Source organism: Gadus macrocephalus, chromosome 2 (assembly GCF_031168955.1).
Source record: "Gadus macrocephalus chromosome 2, ASM3116895v1".
NCBI classification, from domain to species: Eukaryota; Metazoa; Chordata; class Actinopteri; order Gadiformes; family Gadidae; genus Gadus; species Gadus macrocephalus.
In genome coordinates this window covers 23,605,078-23,624,813 of record NC_082383.1, presented here as the reverse complement: position 1 = coordinate 23,624,813, position 19,736 = coordinate 23,605,078, and the positions used below count along the sequence as shown (strand labels likewise).

The 19,736-nt window shown below is 46.5% G+C and overlaps 1 protein-coding gene across 2 annotated transcripts in view; it reads right to left on the bottom strand.

Moving 5' to 3' along the window:
• Positions 1-16,952, bottom strand: part of fbxl16 (F-box and leucine-rich repeat protein 16) — a 29,522-nt gene extending 12,570 nt beyond the window's left edge. For both annotated transcript variants that reach the window (XM_060046038.1, XM_060046037.1), the window contains exon 1: positions 16,648-16,952. The gene's annotated coding sequence lies outside the window, so the exon portion shown is untranslated. The remainder of the gene's footprint in view (positions 1-16,647) is intronic.
• Positions 16,953-19,736: the final 2,784 nt, after the last annotated feature.

Genomic DNA, 19,736 nt, shown 5'->3' with positions numbered 1-19,736 from the left:
TGGGAAAGAAACTAATATCAGATACTTTATGTTACAGACATTCTCTTCTACTCTCTTGCAACTACTACAGCAATGTCATCATGTGACGAGTATCGGCAACAGCATTTAAGTTTAGCCGCGGCAAGGTAAAATACTCCACAAAACGTTTAACTAGGACCAAGGGATGTAGGCTCTATTACTCCTTTATGACCCCTCCAATAGAGTGGCGAAATCACGCCCCTTCCGGTAGAGCCCATGGGACCTCTGAGATCGAAAAATATGAATGGGTTTCAATGGAGAGAAGACGACTCCATTCAGGCCTCCTCCAAAGCCACGCCCCATAAACACATGAACACGTGACCAGCATGCTAGCTTTGCTCGCTAGCTTTGGCAATCGCTGTCGAACCTTTAGAAGACTCCACTCATGTGCAATGAGGTCAGGGACAGAGTGCACTCACCAGCTCTCTTCAAAACAAACTGGCTTTGTGCGAGGAGATCCGCAGTTATCCGCATTTATAACATTTTCATTGAAAGAATATAAAGACAGCAAAATGGCTTTGAACTCCTGGGGAGAAATCGACAAAGGCTGGAGAGCTATGAGAATGCCTAATGCGCAGGCTTTTGTCCGACGGTGGGTGTATGGGTTATTATTCTGCTGTATTTTTTTTTTTTTTTTTTTTATGTGCTTTACATTGCATGGTATAAATTGCATGCTATGGGGCCATAGATTCATTGTTTTCACATTAAGCCTTTTAGGATATACTCATATATTGTGTTGAAATAGCTTTGAATGTCACGTTTGGTTTTACTTGCATGTTTGTGTATTTTGTTGCAACAGTTTTATTGTTGTTCCTGGTTTTACTTTGTTTTACTATTGGAACGTTAACTTTATGTTAACATGTTAACATGTGGACTTTATGTGAACATGTTAACTTTATGTGAACATGTAACTTTATGTTAACATGTTAACTTTATGTGAACATGTTAATATGTTCCGGTCCCTCTGACTGCATCATCTCTAATAGAGTGGCGAAGGCACGCCCCTTCCGGTAGAGCCCACGGGGCCAAGGGGGGGGATTTGACGCGGAGTCCTGACTGGGGGGGGGGGGGGGGGGTGGTAAGACGCAGAGTACTAACAAGGGGGGGGGTGGTAAGACGCAGAGTCCTAACGGGGGGGGGGGGGGGGGTATGGTTGGACAAGGAGTCTAGCCAGGGAGGGGGGGAATTTTGCAATTGCTCATTCGCGTAATTCGAGCAACCGCGCACCAAACCGCGCACCAAATCCCGGCAGGGGGCCGGCAGCACGGCCTCGGGGTCTAGTGCTGCGTTTAATATCCATCCGTCTCGGAGGTCCGAGGACGTTGCCTAGCGACACGCACAAACACGCCCCTTTTCCTCGGACGGCGAACTCGCCATCTCGGTTGAACTCAGTGGTGACCGAGCAAAATTCCGAGACAGAATTCAAGATGGCTGCGCCCGGTGTGACTTGAAGTATGAACTGTTTTCATGTGCTTGGACCACTTTGGTGGTTTAAATGGCAATTTCAATCACTCGTATTACTGCAATACCTTACTGCGTCCGTAGAGCCCGACCGATATAGAATTTTTAAGGCCGATACCGATACGAATATTTTGTGATTTAAAAAACTGATATGCCGATATATCGGCCGATATTTATATAAAAAAAAAATCCATAAACGCGCAACAAAACAAACCAATTTCCCCAACATTGGTTATTTGTAGTTATCCTTTAAATCCTTTTCACTCTCAGCTAACACGTAACAGCAAAACTGGACATGGTAGTCATGAATTAAGTCATGCTTATCGACTTTAGAGAATTGATGGGGATGTTCTTTTAATTGTTATTCAAGCAATGTATGTCTCGTGACAGTTGCCAACTTACCATGAACACACTTGCACACATGAACAACACCGATGATCACCGTCGATCTCCGTCATTCACTCTGCCTAACTCTGGCTGAATCACCGGGTTTGGGCGTTAGAGCACCCTCTGGTGGACAGACTTTTATTTTTTTATTTTTTTTTATATTAATTTATCGGCCATTATAAATGCCGATACCGAATAGTTTGAAAAATGCCTAATATCGGCCGATAATATCGGCCTGCCGATATATCGGTCGGGCTCTAGGACTCCGTATCTCTGCCTCTGGCCTATAGCCTACTTATTTTGGAGCGCCTGGTCCTCTGACAATGCTACCGCGACAACAGCTTTCCGGGTGGCGTCCATGTTTTCCTCCAACGACCGAGCGAAATAATAAAACGCTTGAAGTGTGGGCGTGGCGTCAGATCCGAGATCCGAGTCGGTTCGCAGAGAATACTCGAACGCAGCATAACACTGTCATATATATAAACTATAACCGCATTTCACATTAATCGCATTTATTACACAGGTCTTCTCAATGCCATGGAACGCTCTGTTCACTTGCATGGGCCCTTCACAACTTCCGGCGGTGAATTATATATGATAACTAGAAAATGCATTTCCTGCAGAAAATGCGGTGAGTGCTATAGTAGGCGCTGAATGAAAAGCGCAAAGCATTGCAAAAAAATCCAGAAATGTGAAATGATTTGAGCTGAAGAATCTGAAACGTCAATGTATTACCCTGCACTGTGTGTGTGTGTGTGTGTGTGTGTGTGTGTGTGTGTGTGTGTGTGTGTGTGTGTGTGTGTGTGTGTGTGTGTGTGTGTGTGTGTGTGTGTGTGTGTGTGTGTGTGTGTCTTTAAGAGAATAGCGAGCCGGTGTGTGATTAAAAGTAGCTCAATAGAGTAGGAAAAGCCGCCCAATCTGGCAACACTGCCTGAACATCCTCCAAAAGTAGCCCAATCTGGCGGGGAAAAACAGCCCAATCTGGCAACACTGCTGAACGACACCGTAAATCAATGAGACCAACTGAAAACCCGGTATGAAACTAAAACTGCGATTCTGAAAAAAGTTTAAATGATATCGAAAATCCGTTTGGATGTTATTGAAGATACAATTTGTTAAATGGTTTGAACGAAGGTAAACGGTTGAAATTTGACCGAGTTACGATGTCCTACATAATTTAATTGTCCGAATGGGCAGTTGGCTACAATGGGACCAAATCTAGAATATGACGGTTTGAAACTAAAACTGTGATTCTAAATAAAGTATAAATTATATAGAATTTCCGGAAATAATTATTTTCTCTCCATTGAAACCTATTCATATTTTTCGATCTCATAGGTCCCATGGGATGAAAATATATCTCATGATATATTTTTCAAAAGTAAAGGTTGTAGTAAGACCATATAGAGGACGTGCCTATATGGAACAATGGCGACGCTATTGAAATTGTTGCCAAACAAAAAATCCTTAAAAATAAAGGGAGATATATTTCTCCGAAGTAAAGGTTGTAGTAAGACTATAGAGGCCATGCCTATATGGAACACGTTTTGGAGCTCTAGATTAAAAAATGGCGACGCTATTGAAATTGTTGCCAAATAAAAATTCCTAAAAAATATGAGGAGATATGTTTTTCAAAACTAAAGGTTGTAGTAAGACCATATAGAGGCCATGCCCATATGGAACAAGTTTTAGGGCTCTAGAGACAATAATGGCGACGCTATAGAAATTTGACCATTGTCGTCGTTTTCAGTTTTGCCCTTTGCAGATGTTTCCTAAGCTTGCGGCTGAAAGCCGACAGCTCATAGAAGCCAATGCAACTGTTCTCTAAAGACGGCTCGTTTGGATGAAAACAAGGTTGTAGCTGGTTCTCTAGGTTATTTAGCTAGAGGTGTCATTTGTGTCGCAACGATGTTTCAGCGATGATCTATTGAACCGCAAACTCTGAATCTACTAATTTCTTTCCAACTTGACAGAAGTGAAATAACCATGGCAACCGGTCAAACAACTTTTTTTTTGCCATCTTCCTGCGTGCGCATCCGCCGTGTTGATAAACTAATCCTATCACCTTACACCTTATTCCACCCGTAAACCGCCATATTGGTTCCGTTTTGTGTTCGATCTTCCGGTTGAGCAACTCTGTCCATTATCGTACAGCATAATACATTAGCAATTTTTGTCCAGATGACCAGCATTATTAATAGGTGACACAACAATACTGTGTTGTACACGGGAAAACCAGGGCAGAAAGTTGTGGGGCAACCTTCAATCTTCATCCTCCAGCGATGAGGACCGGCATACGTGGTTAAATGCGCTAAAGGCGCTAAATTTGAAGAACCCTCCGAAAAAACCCTACGTCTGTTCTTTTCATTTTGTGGACGGCAGACCATCAGACCAACACCCATGCTCCGAGAAATGGTTGGGATATGTTATTCCTCCGGCGAAAAAGGCTTGTTGGATGCTTGTGACGCTCCAAGGTAAGATAACATTCAAAATCAAAATCACTAGTCGTTAGCCAGCTAGCGTCTAATGAGTATGATCAGCATATACCCGTAACCATGCCTTGATAAATGAACAGCATTACAAGATAAGATCAGGTCGAGGCTTTCTAATTTGGGACTGGTTACATTGAAAGGCAGCAAAATGATTAACCTTATCGTTGATAACTTACTGATGTCTGATGCTGTTATTTCTACAGAACCCTCAACCAGCTCTGCAATCCAGGAGACTGATGGGATGACTGATGGGATGACACACCGTGATGCTTCTACCCAGGGGGAGTATACATTCATGGAAGATCACATCTATGCTGTCAGTGACTCACTCCATTGTCCTCTCCTCCATGACCAGGCAACACAGTGTCCTGAACAACATCTTGTACACACCAAACTTCTCTGGAATGATCGGCTGTGTCTACTGTACACTGGGTTGTCAGTGGATGCCTTTGAGGCTTTATCCGACGACCTGAAAGAAGGATGCAGCATCTCTCAGCTACATCCAAGGATCAACTGTTGATGACCCTGATGGAGCTCCGGCTGAACCTATTGCAGGACGACATCGCAGAGAGGTTCAGAGTGCCTCAGTCTGTGGCCAGTAGGATAATCTCTCAGTGTCTAGTTCTATCTAGTTCTATGATAGTTATGTTATTATAACTCTAGTTCTGTGATAGTTATGTTATTATAACTCTAGTTCTATGATAGCCATGTTATTATGACTAGTTCTTTGATGGGCTTATGGGCTTCTCCCATGGACTGACATGTCAGCTGTTCACCAGCAGCGTGGGCCCAGCCCCCACTCCCCGCGCCCCGTGTATATAACGAGACGCACAGCAGCCCACAAGAACTAAGTCACAGAGACCTGAGTCACAAAGACCTAAGTCACAAAGACCTAAGTCACAGAGACCTGAGTCACAAAGACCTAAGTCACAAAGACCTAAGTCACAAAGCCCTCGGTCACAAAGACGTAAGTCACAAAGCCCTCGGTCACAAAGACCTATGTCACAAAGGCCTGAGTCACAAAGACCTAAGTCACAAAGCCCTCGGTCACAAAGACCTAAGTCACAAAGGCCTGAGTCACAAAGACCTAAGTCACAAAGACCTAAGTCACAAAGCCCTCGGTCACAAAGACGTAAGTCACAAAGCCCTCGGTCACAAAGACCTAAGTCACAAAGGCCTGAGTCACAAAGACCTAAGTCACAAAGCCCTCGGTCACAAAGACCTAAGTCACAAAGGCCTGAGTCACAAAGCCCTCGATCACAAATACATAAGTCACAAAGGCCTGAGTCACAAAAACCTAAGTCACAAAGGCCTGAGTCACAAAGACCTAAGTCACAAAGGCCTATGTCACAAAAGCCTGAGTCAGAAATACATAAGTCACAAAGACCTATTTCACCAAGACATAAGTCACAAAGACCTGAGTCACAAAGACCTGAGTCACAAAGACCTGGGTCACAAAGACCTAAGTTACAAAGACCAAAGTCACAAAGACCTAAGTCACAAAGACCTAGGTGACAAAGACATAAGTCACAAAGACCTGAGTCCCAAAGACCTGAGTCACAAAGACCTGAGTCACAAAGACCTAGGTGACAAAGACCTAAGTCACAAAGACCTAAGACACGAAGACCTAAGTCACAAAGACCTAAGTCACAAAGACCGAGAACGAGTCACAGGCAATTCAGACTCAGTATGACGAGGATTTGCAAAACACAACCGATAAATAAATAAAATAAATCACAGGCCTGGGATGGGTAGGCCTTCATAAGGGCCTATCACAGGCCTGGGACGGGTAGGCCTTCATAAGTCACTAATTAGTTGGTGTTTTTTAATGTATTAACTGCTGTCGGATGTAAAGGGAATTTCTGTAAATATGACAGAATGCTTCTGAAATAGATCGCCGACCATTTCTTTAATAAAAGGCATTACCTATCAGTCCTTCCTGACCATGTCCCAGCTGTAGAGCAATAAGCAGGGTTTTATAGATGATGACCCCTGGATCAGAGGATGCTTTAGTGTCTGATCACACTGAGGCAGCCTGCATTGTTCAATAGTCATGTCATCAGGTTCAACCCATGCATGTATAATAGGTTCAGCCTTCTACCGCCACTGGTTTAGAGAAAGGTTTATACACGTGAAACAACACGTGTTTTCATCACTGGTACGTTTGACCTAAAGTATAAAGTGGGCTCATGTCAAAATGCCTTTCTGTTCAAATGCAATCTTGCAAAGCATTGTGAGCAGGTCTATCAATGAGTGTCGACATACCAACTTTGACTCCCATTCATCAGTTACAACAAGGGAGCCTGCCAAACCTTTGCTTTTGATGTCGAAAATCATACTGGAGTTGGTTACAAGAAAGATGACTGAAGACAGTAAAAGTACACAGACTCCAACTGTTGTGGTTCACTGTCTCTTCCACACATGGAAAGATGCAGATGGGGACTTAGGTCACTTACACGTCAGTCAACTGGGGGGCTTAATGTAAAAGTACTATTTTTATATGAATCATCAATTATGTATCATCAGAATAGGGTTAGGGTTACTTTCTATGACGGGTATATATGGTTTATTTTGCCTGGGACATGACGTATATATGTTGTATACTTCATACTGGTGAACTGCTCTCTGTATTAGGGCCAGGACTGGAAAAGTTAAACGTTCAACTTTCAACCAACCTGTGGGCATCCCGACGACTCGGATCCCGTTCTGCTCACAGCCAGGTTCAGCCTGAGAACATACCTTAAGTGCTACCTCATTGAGTCTGGATCAAATGGATCCATGTTAGTCTGGAACAATCCTTTACTCACTGGGATGACTGGCTGAAAGGAGCGCCGTCACTGGCTGTCCCCTTAAAGGAGAGCCATCACTGGCTGTCCCCTTAAAGGAGCGCCGTCACTGGCTGTCCCCTTAAAGGAGAGCCATCACTGGCTGTCCCCTTAAAGGAGAGCCATCACTGGCTGTCCCCTTAAAGGAGCGCCGTCACTGGCTGTCCCCTTAAAGGACAGCAGTCACTGGCTGTCCCCTTAAGAGGACAGCAGTCACTGGCTGTCCCCTTAAAGGAGAGCCGTCACTGGCTGTCCCCTTAGAGGAGAGCCGTCACTGGCTGTCCCCTTAAAGGAGAGCAGTAACCGGCTGTCCCCTTAAAGGAGAGCAGTAACCGGCTGTCCCCTTAAAGGAGAGCCGTCACTGGCTGTCCCCTTAAAGGACAGCCGTCACTGGCTGTCCCCTTAGAGGACAGCAGTAACCGGCTTTCCCCTTAGAGGAGAGCAGTAACCGGCTGTCCCCTTAGAGAGCAGTAACCGGCTGTCCCCTTAAAGGACAGCAGTCACTGGCTGTCCCCTTAAAGGACAGCAGTCACTGGCTGTCCCCTTAAAGGAGAGCAGTAACCGGCTGTCCCCTTAAAGGACAGCAGTCACTGGCTGTCCCCTTAGAGGACAGCAGTAACCGGCTGTCCCCTTAATGGAGAGCAGTAACCGGCTGTCCCCTTAATGGAGAGCAGTAACCGGCTGTCCCCGGAACGCGGCCAAAAGAACCAGATGGCGGTCAGCCAATCCCATTCTCAGATTCAAAATCTCTGACTTCCATTTTGACACACATGAACATGCCATGAATCCCTGCGCCATGTTTACAGCAGGATCCTTTAACTAGCCTTAACAATGCAAAGAGAAAAAGATGTTGAGTTACAAGGTACACAGATACAGACAACTGAGTAACACACATACTGTAGGTCCTAGTCTAGGCCCTGACTCATAGTCTAGGCCCTGACTCCTAGGACTATACTCCTAGTCTAGGCCCTGACTCCTAGGATTAAACTCCTAGTCTAGGCCCTGACTCCTAGGACTAAACTCCTAGGCTCTGACTCCTAGGACTAAACTCCTAGTCTAGGCCCTGACTCCTAGGACTAAACTCCTAGTCTAGGCCCTGACTCATAGAACCTGACTCCTAGGCCTTGACTCCTAGGACCTGACTCCTAGTCTAGGCCCTGACTCCCCCTAAGGGCCGGAAGCCTGACCCTACTAATGGCCCTAACCCCACTAAGGGCCCTGACCCCACTAAGGGCCCTGACCCCACTAAGGGCCCTAACCCCACTAAGGGCCCTGACCCCACTAAGGGCCCTGACCCCACTAAGGGCCCTAACACCACTAAGGGCTCTGACCCCACTAAGGACCCTGACTCCCACTAAGGGCCCTAACCCCACTAAGGGCCCTGACTCCCACTAAGGGCCCTGACCCCACTAAGGGCCCTGACTCCCACTAAGGGCCCTGACTCCCACTAAGGGCCCTAACCCCACTAAGGGCCCTGACCCCGCTAAGGGCCCAAAGCCTGACCCCGCTAAGGGCCCAAAGCCTGACCCCACTAAGGGCCCAAAGCCTGACCCCACTAAGGGCCCTGACCCCACTAAGGGCCCAAAGCCTGACTCCACTAAGGGCCCTAACCCCACTAAGGGCCCTGACCCCACTAAGGGCCCTAACCCCACTAAGGGCTCTAACCCCACTAAGGGCCCTAACCCCACTAAGGGCCCAAAGCCTGACCCCACTAAGGGCCCTGACCCCAATAAGGGCCCTGACCCCACTAAGGGCCCAAAGCCTGACCCCACTAAGGGCCCTGACCCCAATAAGGGCCCTAACCCCACTAAGGGCCCTGACCCCACTAAGGGCCCTGACCCCACTAAGGGCCCTAAGCCTGACCCCAGGACCTTGCTGTGTAAACTTGGACCCTTCCAGCCTTCACCAAATCTCACCTATAAAGCTGATCTCAGACCTTGCTGTGGAAACGTTTAAATACATTAGGAATTCAATGACAATACTTCTAGTAGTCTTTGTTTCACAAAGCATGACGTTCAAGCTGTAGCAAGTATATTTAGATATACAAGGCCAAGAGCCCTGCAATGCATAGAGTGCCACTTGTAGTCCTGTCGCGTTCTTGAAGAAAGTAGTCCAATCCGGGTCGCTTTTAACTCACTTTATTTGTTAATGTATTTCGGTATGATAACTATGAAGCAAAAGGGGGGGAATTGTATTTAACACGCGCGGAGAAAAGTACCGCAGAGCTACTTCAAACCCCGGGGCTTCCCCCTTGGCTCTCGACGGGCTGCCTATGTTTCTGACCTCCAATCTGACTCCCGCTCTGGTTAGTATCAAGTAGGCGTGGCCTATGTGACGTATTGGCTCCGCCCTCCTCACCTGTCTAAATGTGCTGCCATCTGTGGCTGGAGTAGTTATTGCAGCTTATGTGTTCGATCCTGCTTCCTAGTGGCTATGTGAGGGTAATGCAGCTTGTGTGTTCGATCCTGCTTCCTAGTGGCTATGTGGGGGCAGCTTATGTGCTTAAAATACGTAATAGTCCATAGCAGCATGAAAGCCCTAACCCTATGTGCTAGTGAAGACCCACGATGAAGACTAATGCCATTTCACAGAACACACTGTTCCTCCAATCACACAATCATCGTTATCTTGACTACGGCCATTGTTGTTGATTTGCCGATGAGGTCATAGGAGAGGCCAGAACAAAGTGCTGGTGTTGTGGGGCATGTAAGACCTCCAAACTCTGTGTAGAACGTCATCTGTAGGCTCTGCAGTCTCAGGTGGATCTTGAACCTAGTTTCAGCTCATTTGTCAAACAGCTTGGATAATGAAATGCATGGTGACAATGTTTCTATGCTTTATATAACCTGTCAGCTTGTTTATATGGAATAAGTGAACTGAGTATTGGATTTACCTTCCAAATACGTGTCTTTGTTATACAAGCCTTTGTTGTTTCAGCAGTGCTGTACTGACAGTTTGTGGTAACAACTTCTATCAACAACTCTTTTCATCAGTTAGCCCCATGTGAATGATTCAGATACTGGATGTTACATGATGATGCTGGAAGAACAACCACAATAAAGGTGGAACTATATTTGTACTACAGTCAAATCCTACATTTCACCCCTGAAAAAGATTCTATCATGTGTCTATTACAACTTACTTTGTTTCATATTTCCTGTGATGAGCAGTGATTGACACTATCGGCAAGTAATACAATTGTTCATGGGGGAAAAAATCATGTGGTCATACCATGCTAGTTGTCGGTTGTACTGCTCTCTGCTCTCTACTGTTTGAAAGACATGAAGGCGATCCCCTAGGAGAGCTAGCAGAGAGCTAGCAGAGAGCTAGCAGAGTATGGGGGTGGGGGGGGGGGGGGGGAGTCTCCAGTCACATAGTGCTAAAATCCAGCTACAGATATTGGACTGGACAGTAATATAAATCATTCTATGTCATTTATTTTATTTTATTATGAAATATATCGATTTATTGTAATCAGGCAATGTCTAAAATATCTAAACTATGCCCTGAGAATGATTGAAATGTGAGGTTCTATCACATTGATATTGATATTATGAAATTGACATTGTGATACTCAGAATATCCTGCCTCACTTACGTACCCATATTGTGGACTTACTACTGAGAAGTGAGCTTCTGGTTTAGATGATAGTTGATTGAGTTCATAAAACCTTAACTGCTTCATTCAATCACTAGAACCCACTGAGGCAGGCCCCGCCCCACTGAGGCAGGCCCCGCCCCACTGAGGCAGGGCCCGCCCCACTGAGGCAGGCCCCGCCCCACTGAGACAGGCCCCGCCCCACTGAGACAGGCCCCGCCCCACTGAGGCAGGCCCCGCCCCACTGAGGCAGGGCCCGCCCCACTGACGCCGAGCCCGCCCCACTGAGACAGGCCCCGCCCCACTGAGACAGGCCCCGCCCCACTGATACAGGCCACGCCCCACTGATACAGGCCACGCCCCACTGAGGCAGGCCACGCCCCACTGAGGCAGGCCCCGCCCCACTGAGGCAGGGCCCGCCTAGGGGCAGAAGACTACAGGTTGTTGTTTTTGTGTTGTTGTTGTTTGTGTTATGTTAAAATGTAATTGCTGTCTCATCAAACGGCGGCTTCAGTCCAACAACGTGAGGTCCTTATCTTCAGGCGGCCGTGTGCAGCAGTAGAGCACATGGATCCTGCATGTGGAGGTCTACGGATGAGGTTATAATGGAATATTGATTTATTATATTCAGCCGATGGGGACCACAACACTATTCTGTCCCCCTTGAAGCGCTGTGTAAACAATACGATGAATGCTGTGATGATATGATAGCGATTCCAGTTCCCACCTGTGGCGCTTTAGGAACACAGGTCCTACAGTTAGCCTCGCAGGGCTTCTGCTCGGTGCTCAGGAAAGCAGGTGAAAAGGAAGAAAGGAGCGCAGATGAGACGTCTGAGTCCACATCTGGCTGTGAGGTTGGATGAGGCCCTCGCAGCCCGCTTGTCTATTCCAGCTCTAGTCGGGTGTGGAGGTTCAGAGCACAGCGCAGTCCGGACTCACTCATGACCACCATGCTAGCAGGCTGCGGACGAAGTCCTGAGGGACACTATTGATGTGTTACTGGGGAACAGAATATGCTAATCTGTCCCAAGAACATTCAGCCAACAAGTTGATTATAAAATCAGAGCACACATTGCTAACCTGGGGTGTGTTTCCCAAAACAGTCAGGACGTTAGCATTTTGCAGACTTATTACTAAGCCCAGTTGTACTATGCAGCAGCCGAAGTACGAGTGTTTCCCAAAAATGTCCAGCTTACATAGCAATACATAGCTGAGCTCTTCGTTGATTAGCTGTACTTATCCACTAATACGGTGAACAGATGTTTTCTGAATGCGGAGTTGGGAGCTGCTCTGAGGCGTTCAATCATTCACAGGTGGAAGCCTCACAAACTTTGATACTTAGACTACATGCTTGTTACACAGTTGTGGTTAATATTCGCCAACTTGATCGTGTATAGCCTACCTATCCTTTGCCATAGTTGCTGCAAATGGTTCACACGTTTATGGAAAATAGATAATTAAAATAGATAATTCAAACAATGAATTTAATAGATAATTCAAACAATGAATTTGGTGAGAAATTTGCTTTGTCTACTCTATTTTTTTTTGGCCGCTTGCGTCTTGTTTCCTCAGTTCTAATGACGGATTAGTGATGTTTAAAGTCTGTCGATCTCTTAACAGTACCTAGGCTGTATATTCCCCTTCTACAATATTTTGATAGCCTATTCATTTTGACAGGGGGGCAGAATCTTGTGTTGTCGCTGCAGTGGATGCATGTTTCTTGATTTATTTATTTTTTTAAATTGTAGGCTGTCAATGAATTCACTTCTCTAAAACCCACTGCCCGGAATCTTATCACATATTGAAAACTAACTGGGTTGGTGAAGAAAGTATTTGTGAGCCATTAAATACGCAGTGATGTTCCACTCCCAAACACTCAGAGGCGCTACTGCACTAACTCGGAATGCTGTTTGTGTAAAACAGACAAATAAGACTGAAATCGGTCATGTGACCATGAATATCCAGGAAGAATGTGGCCTATGGACCTACAACAGCCCTAGAGCTGTTGTAGAGCTGTTTTTACCATGTTGGTAATAAGGACTCAGCCAGACTATCTTGTTGACTAACAGTCAGAGAGCCTTACCTTGCTAGTACAATGGAGTTTAATAACTTCCTCCATACTATGAGCTTACTTTGTAGGTGAAATGGTTTTGGGGAACACTTTCCTATTACTGTTGAGTCCCTAAGGCCCCGTTTACACGAGGACGAAACCACCCTCCAGAGTGGAAACCTTGAATACGCTCCGCCGTAGCGTTTCCGTCTGCACTGCCAAGACGCAAACCTCTGCTCAGATCTGCTCACGTCGCGTACACGTTTAGGTCACATGCAGCGCCAGTACAGGGAAATAAACAAACATGTTGGATTATTTCCATGCGTCGGACCGTCAAGCTGCTCTGGCAGCTCTAATAAACGTACAGGTGTCTTTCCACGAAATGTACAGGATATGTACAGATAGTATTACTGCACAGAGAAGGATCTGTAATTATGTTTTGGTTTTCGCGGCGCAGATAAGAGAAGAAGGAAGATTCTACGCATGTGCTCAGACATGGCGGTGTTGTGTGATAGTGTATCACAGCACCACCTAGCCGCCTGAAATGCATACCCAATCGAATTCCACACACTTTTGCGTCACCGTATGCACGCAGATTTCCTCCCGAAAACGCTTGTCGAAACGCAGAATAAAAAGTGAAGAAGCGACGCCACTTTTACGACTTCTGTTCAGACCGTCATCATGTAAACGCAGCCTCAGAGGTAGGTTGCTAAAGAAGTTAGCAACTATGCTTTTGGGAAGCTAACCCCTGTCCATTCCGTCCAATCAAAGGTAAAGGTAAATATGTAGCATTTCTGCATTAGAAGATCTAAAAACGACTCAATCTATGTTAGATATTTTGTTGAGTTCTCTACTTTATTGAGGATCAGAGAACTCCATCTGTGAATTCACAGGTCCGTTACGTTTGTTCGCATGTTCAGCCTCCAGACCTCAAAGGAAAAACAAATTGTAAGCCGCTAGGGACCGCATCTATGGACCGCATCTATGGAGACCATATTTCAACAGCGATCTAGCTTACTACGAAGTGGTCATGCGGTCCTGTCTACCACCAAGCTGATGTCAATTTTCACACAGACAGACTAACATGAGTATGAGAAAGTTATATACTATAGGACAGCTGAATTCATAATAGAATCCATCCGGACTCAACAAATCAGTATTCTGTGGGAAACAAGCAATACGCTCATCAAGGAGTCTTACTGTGATTGTTTTGACCACTGATAAAAGTGTTAGCCTACCACACCTAACATCAACTGCATCTGTAGGTAAGTTAGCAAGTTAAAGTTATGTCACTTGCGGCAATTTTATATGAATGAAATTACATGACATATTCACCAGCTGGTTCTAGAGAGGATAAGATCTCCAGCTGGTCCTAGAGAGGAGAGGTTCTCCAGCTTGTTCTAGAGAGGAGAGGCTCTCCAGCTTGTTCTAGAGAGGATAGGCTCTCCAGCTGGTTCTAGAGAGGAGAGGCTCTCCAGCTAGTTCTAGAGAGGAGAGGCTCTCCAGCTTGTTCTAGAGAGGATAGGCTCTCCAGCTCTAGAGAGGAGAGGCTCTCCAGCTAGTTCTAGAGAGGAGAGGCTCTCCAGCTTGTTCTAGAGAGGATAGGCTCTCCAGCTGGTTCTAGAGAGGAGAGGCTCTCCAGCTGGTTCTAGAGAGGAGAGGTTATGGCTGGTTCTAGAGAGGAGAGGTTCTCCAGCTAGTTCTAGAGAGGAGACGTTATGGCTGGTTCTAGAGAGGAGAGGTTCTCCAGCTTGTTCTAGAGAGGAGAGGCTCTCCAGCTGGTTCTAGAGAGGAGAGGCTCTCCAGCTCTAGAGAGGAGAGGCTCTCCAGCTAGTTCTAGAGAGGAGAGGCTCTCCAGCTAGTTCTAGAGAGGATAGGCTCTCCAGCTGGTTCTAGAGAGGAGAGGTTCTCCAGCTGGTTCTATAGAGGAGAGGCTCTCAAGCTGGTTCTAGAGAGGAGAGGTTCTCCAGCTGGTTCTAGAGAGGAGAGGTTCTCCAGCTAGTTCTAGAGAGGATAGGTTCTCCAGCTGGTCCTAGAGAGGAGAGGTTCTCCAGCTGGTTCTAGAGAGGAGAGGTTCTCCAGCTGGTTCTAGAGAGGATAGGCTCTCCAGCTGGTCCTAGAGAGGAGAGGCTCTCCAGCTGGTTCTAGAGAGGATAGGTTCTCCAGCTGGTTCTAGAGAGGATAGGCTCTAGAGAGGAGAGGTTCTCCAGCTGATTCTAGAGAGGATAGGTTCTCCAGCTGGTTCTAGAGAGGATAGGCTCTCCAGCTGGTTCTAGAGAGGAGAGGTTATGGCTGGTTGTTATACCGGAGAGGTTCTATGTTCGACCAAAGAAGATAGGTTATATGTTCTGCTACAGAGGAGAGGTTCCAGATGGTTCTAGTAGAGAGGAGAGGTTGTACATGGTTCCAGTAGAGATGAGAGGTTCTAGCTGGTTCTAGTAGAGAGGAGAGGTTGTAGCTGGTTGTTCAAGCAGAGGGAAGAGGTTCTATGTTATACCACAAAGGAGAGGTTCTAGCAACAGACTCTCTTGACTCCCTTGAGTGTGAAATGGCGCACTGTCCTTTCTCGCCAAAAAGATCTGACTGAGATCTTGGAGGGAAACACGTTAAAGCCCGATAAAAAATTATAGTTTGTTGTCATTTGTCAATCCCTGTTGTGTAATTAAAATAATAAGCAACACAATTAAATTAACTACCAGAGCTTTGAAACACATTCCCCCAGATTTGAATTATACTAAACTAAAACAAATGTACACCTTCAATCAGAATCACAATGCATTCATTATATCCAGTGGAGCTATAGGCTATATAGGAAGAATTATTATTGCCTGAAAAATAGTCATACATAAATGAATGCTTGAAATAATCCTAATATTTAAAACAACTACTTTTCCCTGCATTCATAAAGGATTATGTCTTCTGAAGTAAGCATCATGAGCAAAGAATTCAAACGCGTTCTACATGAAGATGGTCAGAACCTCACATCCTGTCTCCCAGGCAGGTCTGTATCCATAGCAACGGTCCTCTCCCGACAGGCGGACCGATGAGGAGACATTAGTAAACCAACCGTTCAGAGAGGGCCAGGGGATCGGGGATGAGGCGCCTCATCACACGTTCTGTTGTGACGTCAAATCACACACGTCTTCCTTTGAGGACCACATGAACAAATAAACATCTCATGACGGTAATACGGTGGGACCATGGGCCTAGCGGAACACGTCAGACAGAGCCGTCATCCCGGACCTCTGAGTCAGACCGCAGATCGCTCGGTGGGATCAGTGATGGACGCTGAACTGCTGCTCTAGGCGTCACAGGGAGAGGCCTGTGATGTGATGTTGATTTGATTCAGATAAACATCGTTGAGTGAAAACTCCATTTGTCCTTAATATTTAGAGCAAACAACAAGTACAACCCGCCTCCCGTCGCTCTCGACCCGCGGTAACAGAACCAGTCGGTATATCTATATATACACACCAGTCTGTATTGTGGAGCAGAATGGAAGAGAATGGCGCTGACGTCATTGAAAGACATTCACGTCATTGTTCCCCTCCTACCCGCTCGATGCGGCTGATGTCCACCGATACACAACCACCCTAACAATACAACACAAAGCCCGCACTCCTAGGGTTGTGTCGTATGCGTTTGAGTAGCATCGGAGGAGCAGGATGGCCCTGGTGGGCGGATGGAGGATGGAGGAGGGAGGAGAGAGGATTGAGGATGCTCCAGAACCACAACCCCGCGCATCATGGCCGGTGGTCCTTACCCGCTATAACCTGCCATCCTCTCCGGCTAACCCTCGCGGTTCACCATCGCTTACCTTTCTGAGAAGATAACCGTGTTTAATCCATGGTCATGTCGGTGTTCTCGCGGTATGTCTGGGTCACGTTCCGCAGAGACGGAATAAAGACGCGGTGCTGCCCGTCCGGACGGGAGGCCAGAGAGCAGCAGCCAATCCCGAGATCAGATCCGCTGTGTCCTGTATATATATATATATGTATGTATATATGCATATATATATATACATACATATATATCCTCTCCTCTAACCCGACCCTGCAGCCGAGGACCGAGCAGTGTTCAGTATCAGAGAGCTTCTCTCTCTCTCTCTCTCTCTCTCTCTCTCCCTCTCTCTCTCTCTCTCTCTCTCTCTCTCTCTCTCTCTCTCTCTCTCTCTCTGCTATTCTGCGCTCCTGCAATAGAATATTCCTCCCCCACAAAAGAGCCGCCCTCTGCCTCGTAATGTCTCTCTCTCTCTCTCTCTCTCTCTCTCTCTCTCTCTCTCTCTCTCTCTCTCTCTCTCTCTCTCTCTCTCTCTCTCTCTCTCTCTCTCTCTCTCTCTCACACACACAAACAGACCGGTCCTTTTAAAGAGATATGATAGATGATCGTCGTTGTGTTGTGGTGTGTTGTATTGTGTTGTGGTGTGATTTCTGATGTGTTGTGAAGTGTTGTGTTGTCAGGTGTGGCTGTAGTTGTTTGATTTGACATGTTACCTGTTATTTTCAAAAATGATAATTTAAATAGAGATATTATCTTATACATTAGAGATACGGGCATCCCCAGATAAATAAATGGTGAAATAATTGTTCATGCTTTTGTCCGCATATCGTCAGGAGCCTGCTCTAGACCAGGAGCCTCCAGGAGCCTGCTCTAGACCAGGAGCCTGCTCTATACCAGGAGCCTGCTCTAGACCAGGAGCTTCAGATACCAGGAGCCTGCTCTAGACCAGCAGCCTGCTCTAGACCAGGAGCCTGCTCTAGACCAGGAGCCTGCTCTAGACCAGGAGCCTGCTCTAGACCAGGAGCCTGCTCTAGACCAGGAGCCTCCAGGAGCCTGCTCTAGACCAGCAGCCTGCTCTAGACCAGGAGCCCCCAGGAGCCTGCTCTAGACCAGGAGCCTGCTCTAGACCAGCAGCCTGCTCTAGACCAGGAGCCTGCTCTAGACCAGGAGCCCCCAGGAGCCTGCTCTAGACCAGGAGCCTGCTCTAGACCAGGAGCCCCCAGGAGCCTGCTCTAGACCAGGAGCCTGCTCTAGACCAGGAGCCTGCTCTAGACCAGGAGCCTGCTCTAGACCAGGAGCCTCCAGGAGCCTGCTCTAGACCAGGAGCCCCCAGGAGCCTGCTCTAGACCAGGAGCCTGCTCTAGACCAGGAGCCTGCTCTAGACCAGGAGCCTGCTCTAGACCAGGAGCCTGCTCTAGACCAGGATCCTCCAGGAGCCTGCTCTAGACCAGGAGCCACCAGGAGCCTGCTCTAGACCAGGAGCCCCCAGGAGCCTGCTCTAGACCAGGATTATTCAGGTCTGTGTTTGAACTATGTGAACACCCCTCTACCCCCAGTTTCTGAAACAAGGCAGCATTCGGATAAAATTAAGTTTTCTAGTGTGTGTGAGCGTCTGCGTGTTTACGTGTGTGTGTGTGTGTGTGTGTGTGTGTGTGTGTGTGTGTGTGTGTGTGTGTGTGTGTGTGTGTGTGTGTGTGTGTGTGTGTGTGTGTGTGTGTGTGTGTGTGTGTGTGTTTCCCTTGCTGGGTATCAGGTCTGGTAGTGAGGTGCAGCTGTGGCTGTTATGTATTCCACCACCAGGAGAGAGCACCTCCTCTTCTCTCTCTCTCTCTCTCTCTCTCTCTCTCTCTCTCTCTCTCTCTCTCTCTCTCTCTCTCTCTTTTAGATTTCTACCCTCTTGTTCTGTCTTTCAACCAAACCCCTTCAGCAGAACGGTACTCCCACATAGAAACGCACTCATGCCCACACAGACACAAAAACAAAAGCCTTCCGCATATAGCCCAACCCTGGGGATTTACATCCGTATATTATATATAGGATCTATGAAAAGTACACATTGGATTGAATACACAAAAGACAATGTTTTCATGCTCACACGATCATGTTGTTTTGGATTTTTCAGCAAATACCTTTCAGACAAACATATAGCAGACACACAGACGTTTACCTCTATAGGACAGGTATATGTAACACAGATGTTTAACTCTATAGGACATATGTAACACAGATGTGTACTTCTATAGGACAGGTTAGACAGATGCTGTCCCCAAACTCATCAATAAATCAGAATTGATTTTGTGTTCGGGAAAATAATTGAACAGCGCAGACTGGGATGAATTCTGAGGGGGGGGGGAGTTTATCTGTAACATAACAAAATGGGAGGAAGTGTTTTCTCACCACCTGGACTGGTAGACAGATCTGAGGCCAGTGGAATGTACAACAACAGGCATCACACACACATGTCCCCAGTTATATATTCATGTTTGCATATGTTATGTATATGTTGTTTGTGGATATGAGTCAACTATTACAACACAGGTTCTGCATGCATTTAAATCCAATGCAACAGGAATGCAGAACAGCAACACACACACTAAACCCAACCTAACGGAGAACTGGGGACAACAAACAACATTAAAAGTCAATGTTGTTGTTCTGAGGATTGATAGTTGTAATGTAGGCCTATTGGTTCTTATGTGTTTACTGATCCTTGAAAGATCCTTAAGTGTGGCCTTTTCTAAATAAAAAGAGTTTCATGATTTAAAGAAGAAAACAAGCTTACGCTAAAAGATTACCGTACCGATCTCTTTATTGTCAATAACCCTCCCTGCCAAGATGACGGCAAAAATCTGCTAAATATTTACTTATTAACAATTGCTTTTAATATCTCTGTAAAGATTGACACACACATGCACACAACACACACAAACAGTGCACTGGTATAAGGGCACACACTGCAGTGCAGATGACTCAGCCACCGGTGTTGCCATGGAAACCTTACCTCTTTGCAATCAGTCTCTTAGCAACTATAGAGGGAACTATGAAGGTACGTGTGTGTATGTGTCTGGTGGTGAGGTCAGGGTGGTGGTGGTGGTGGGGTCAGGGTGTTGGTGGTGGTGAGGTCAG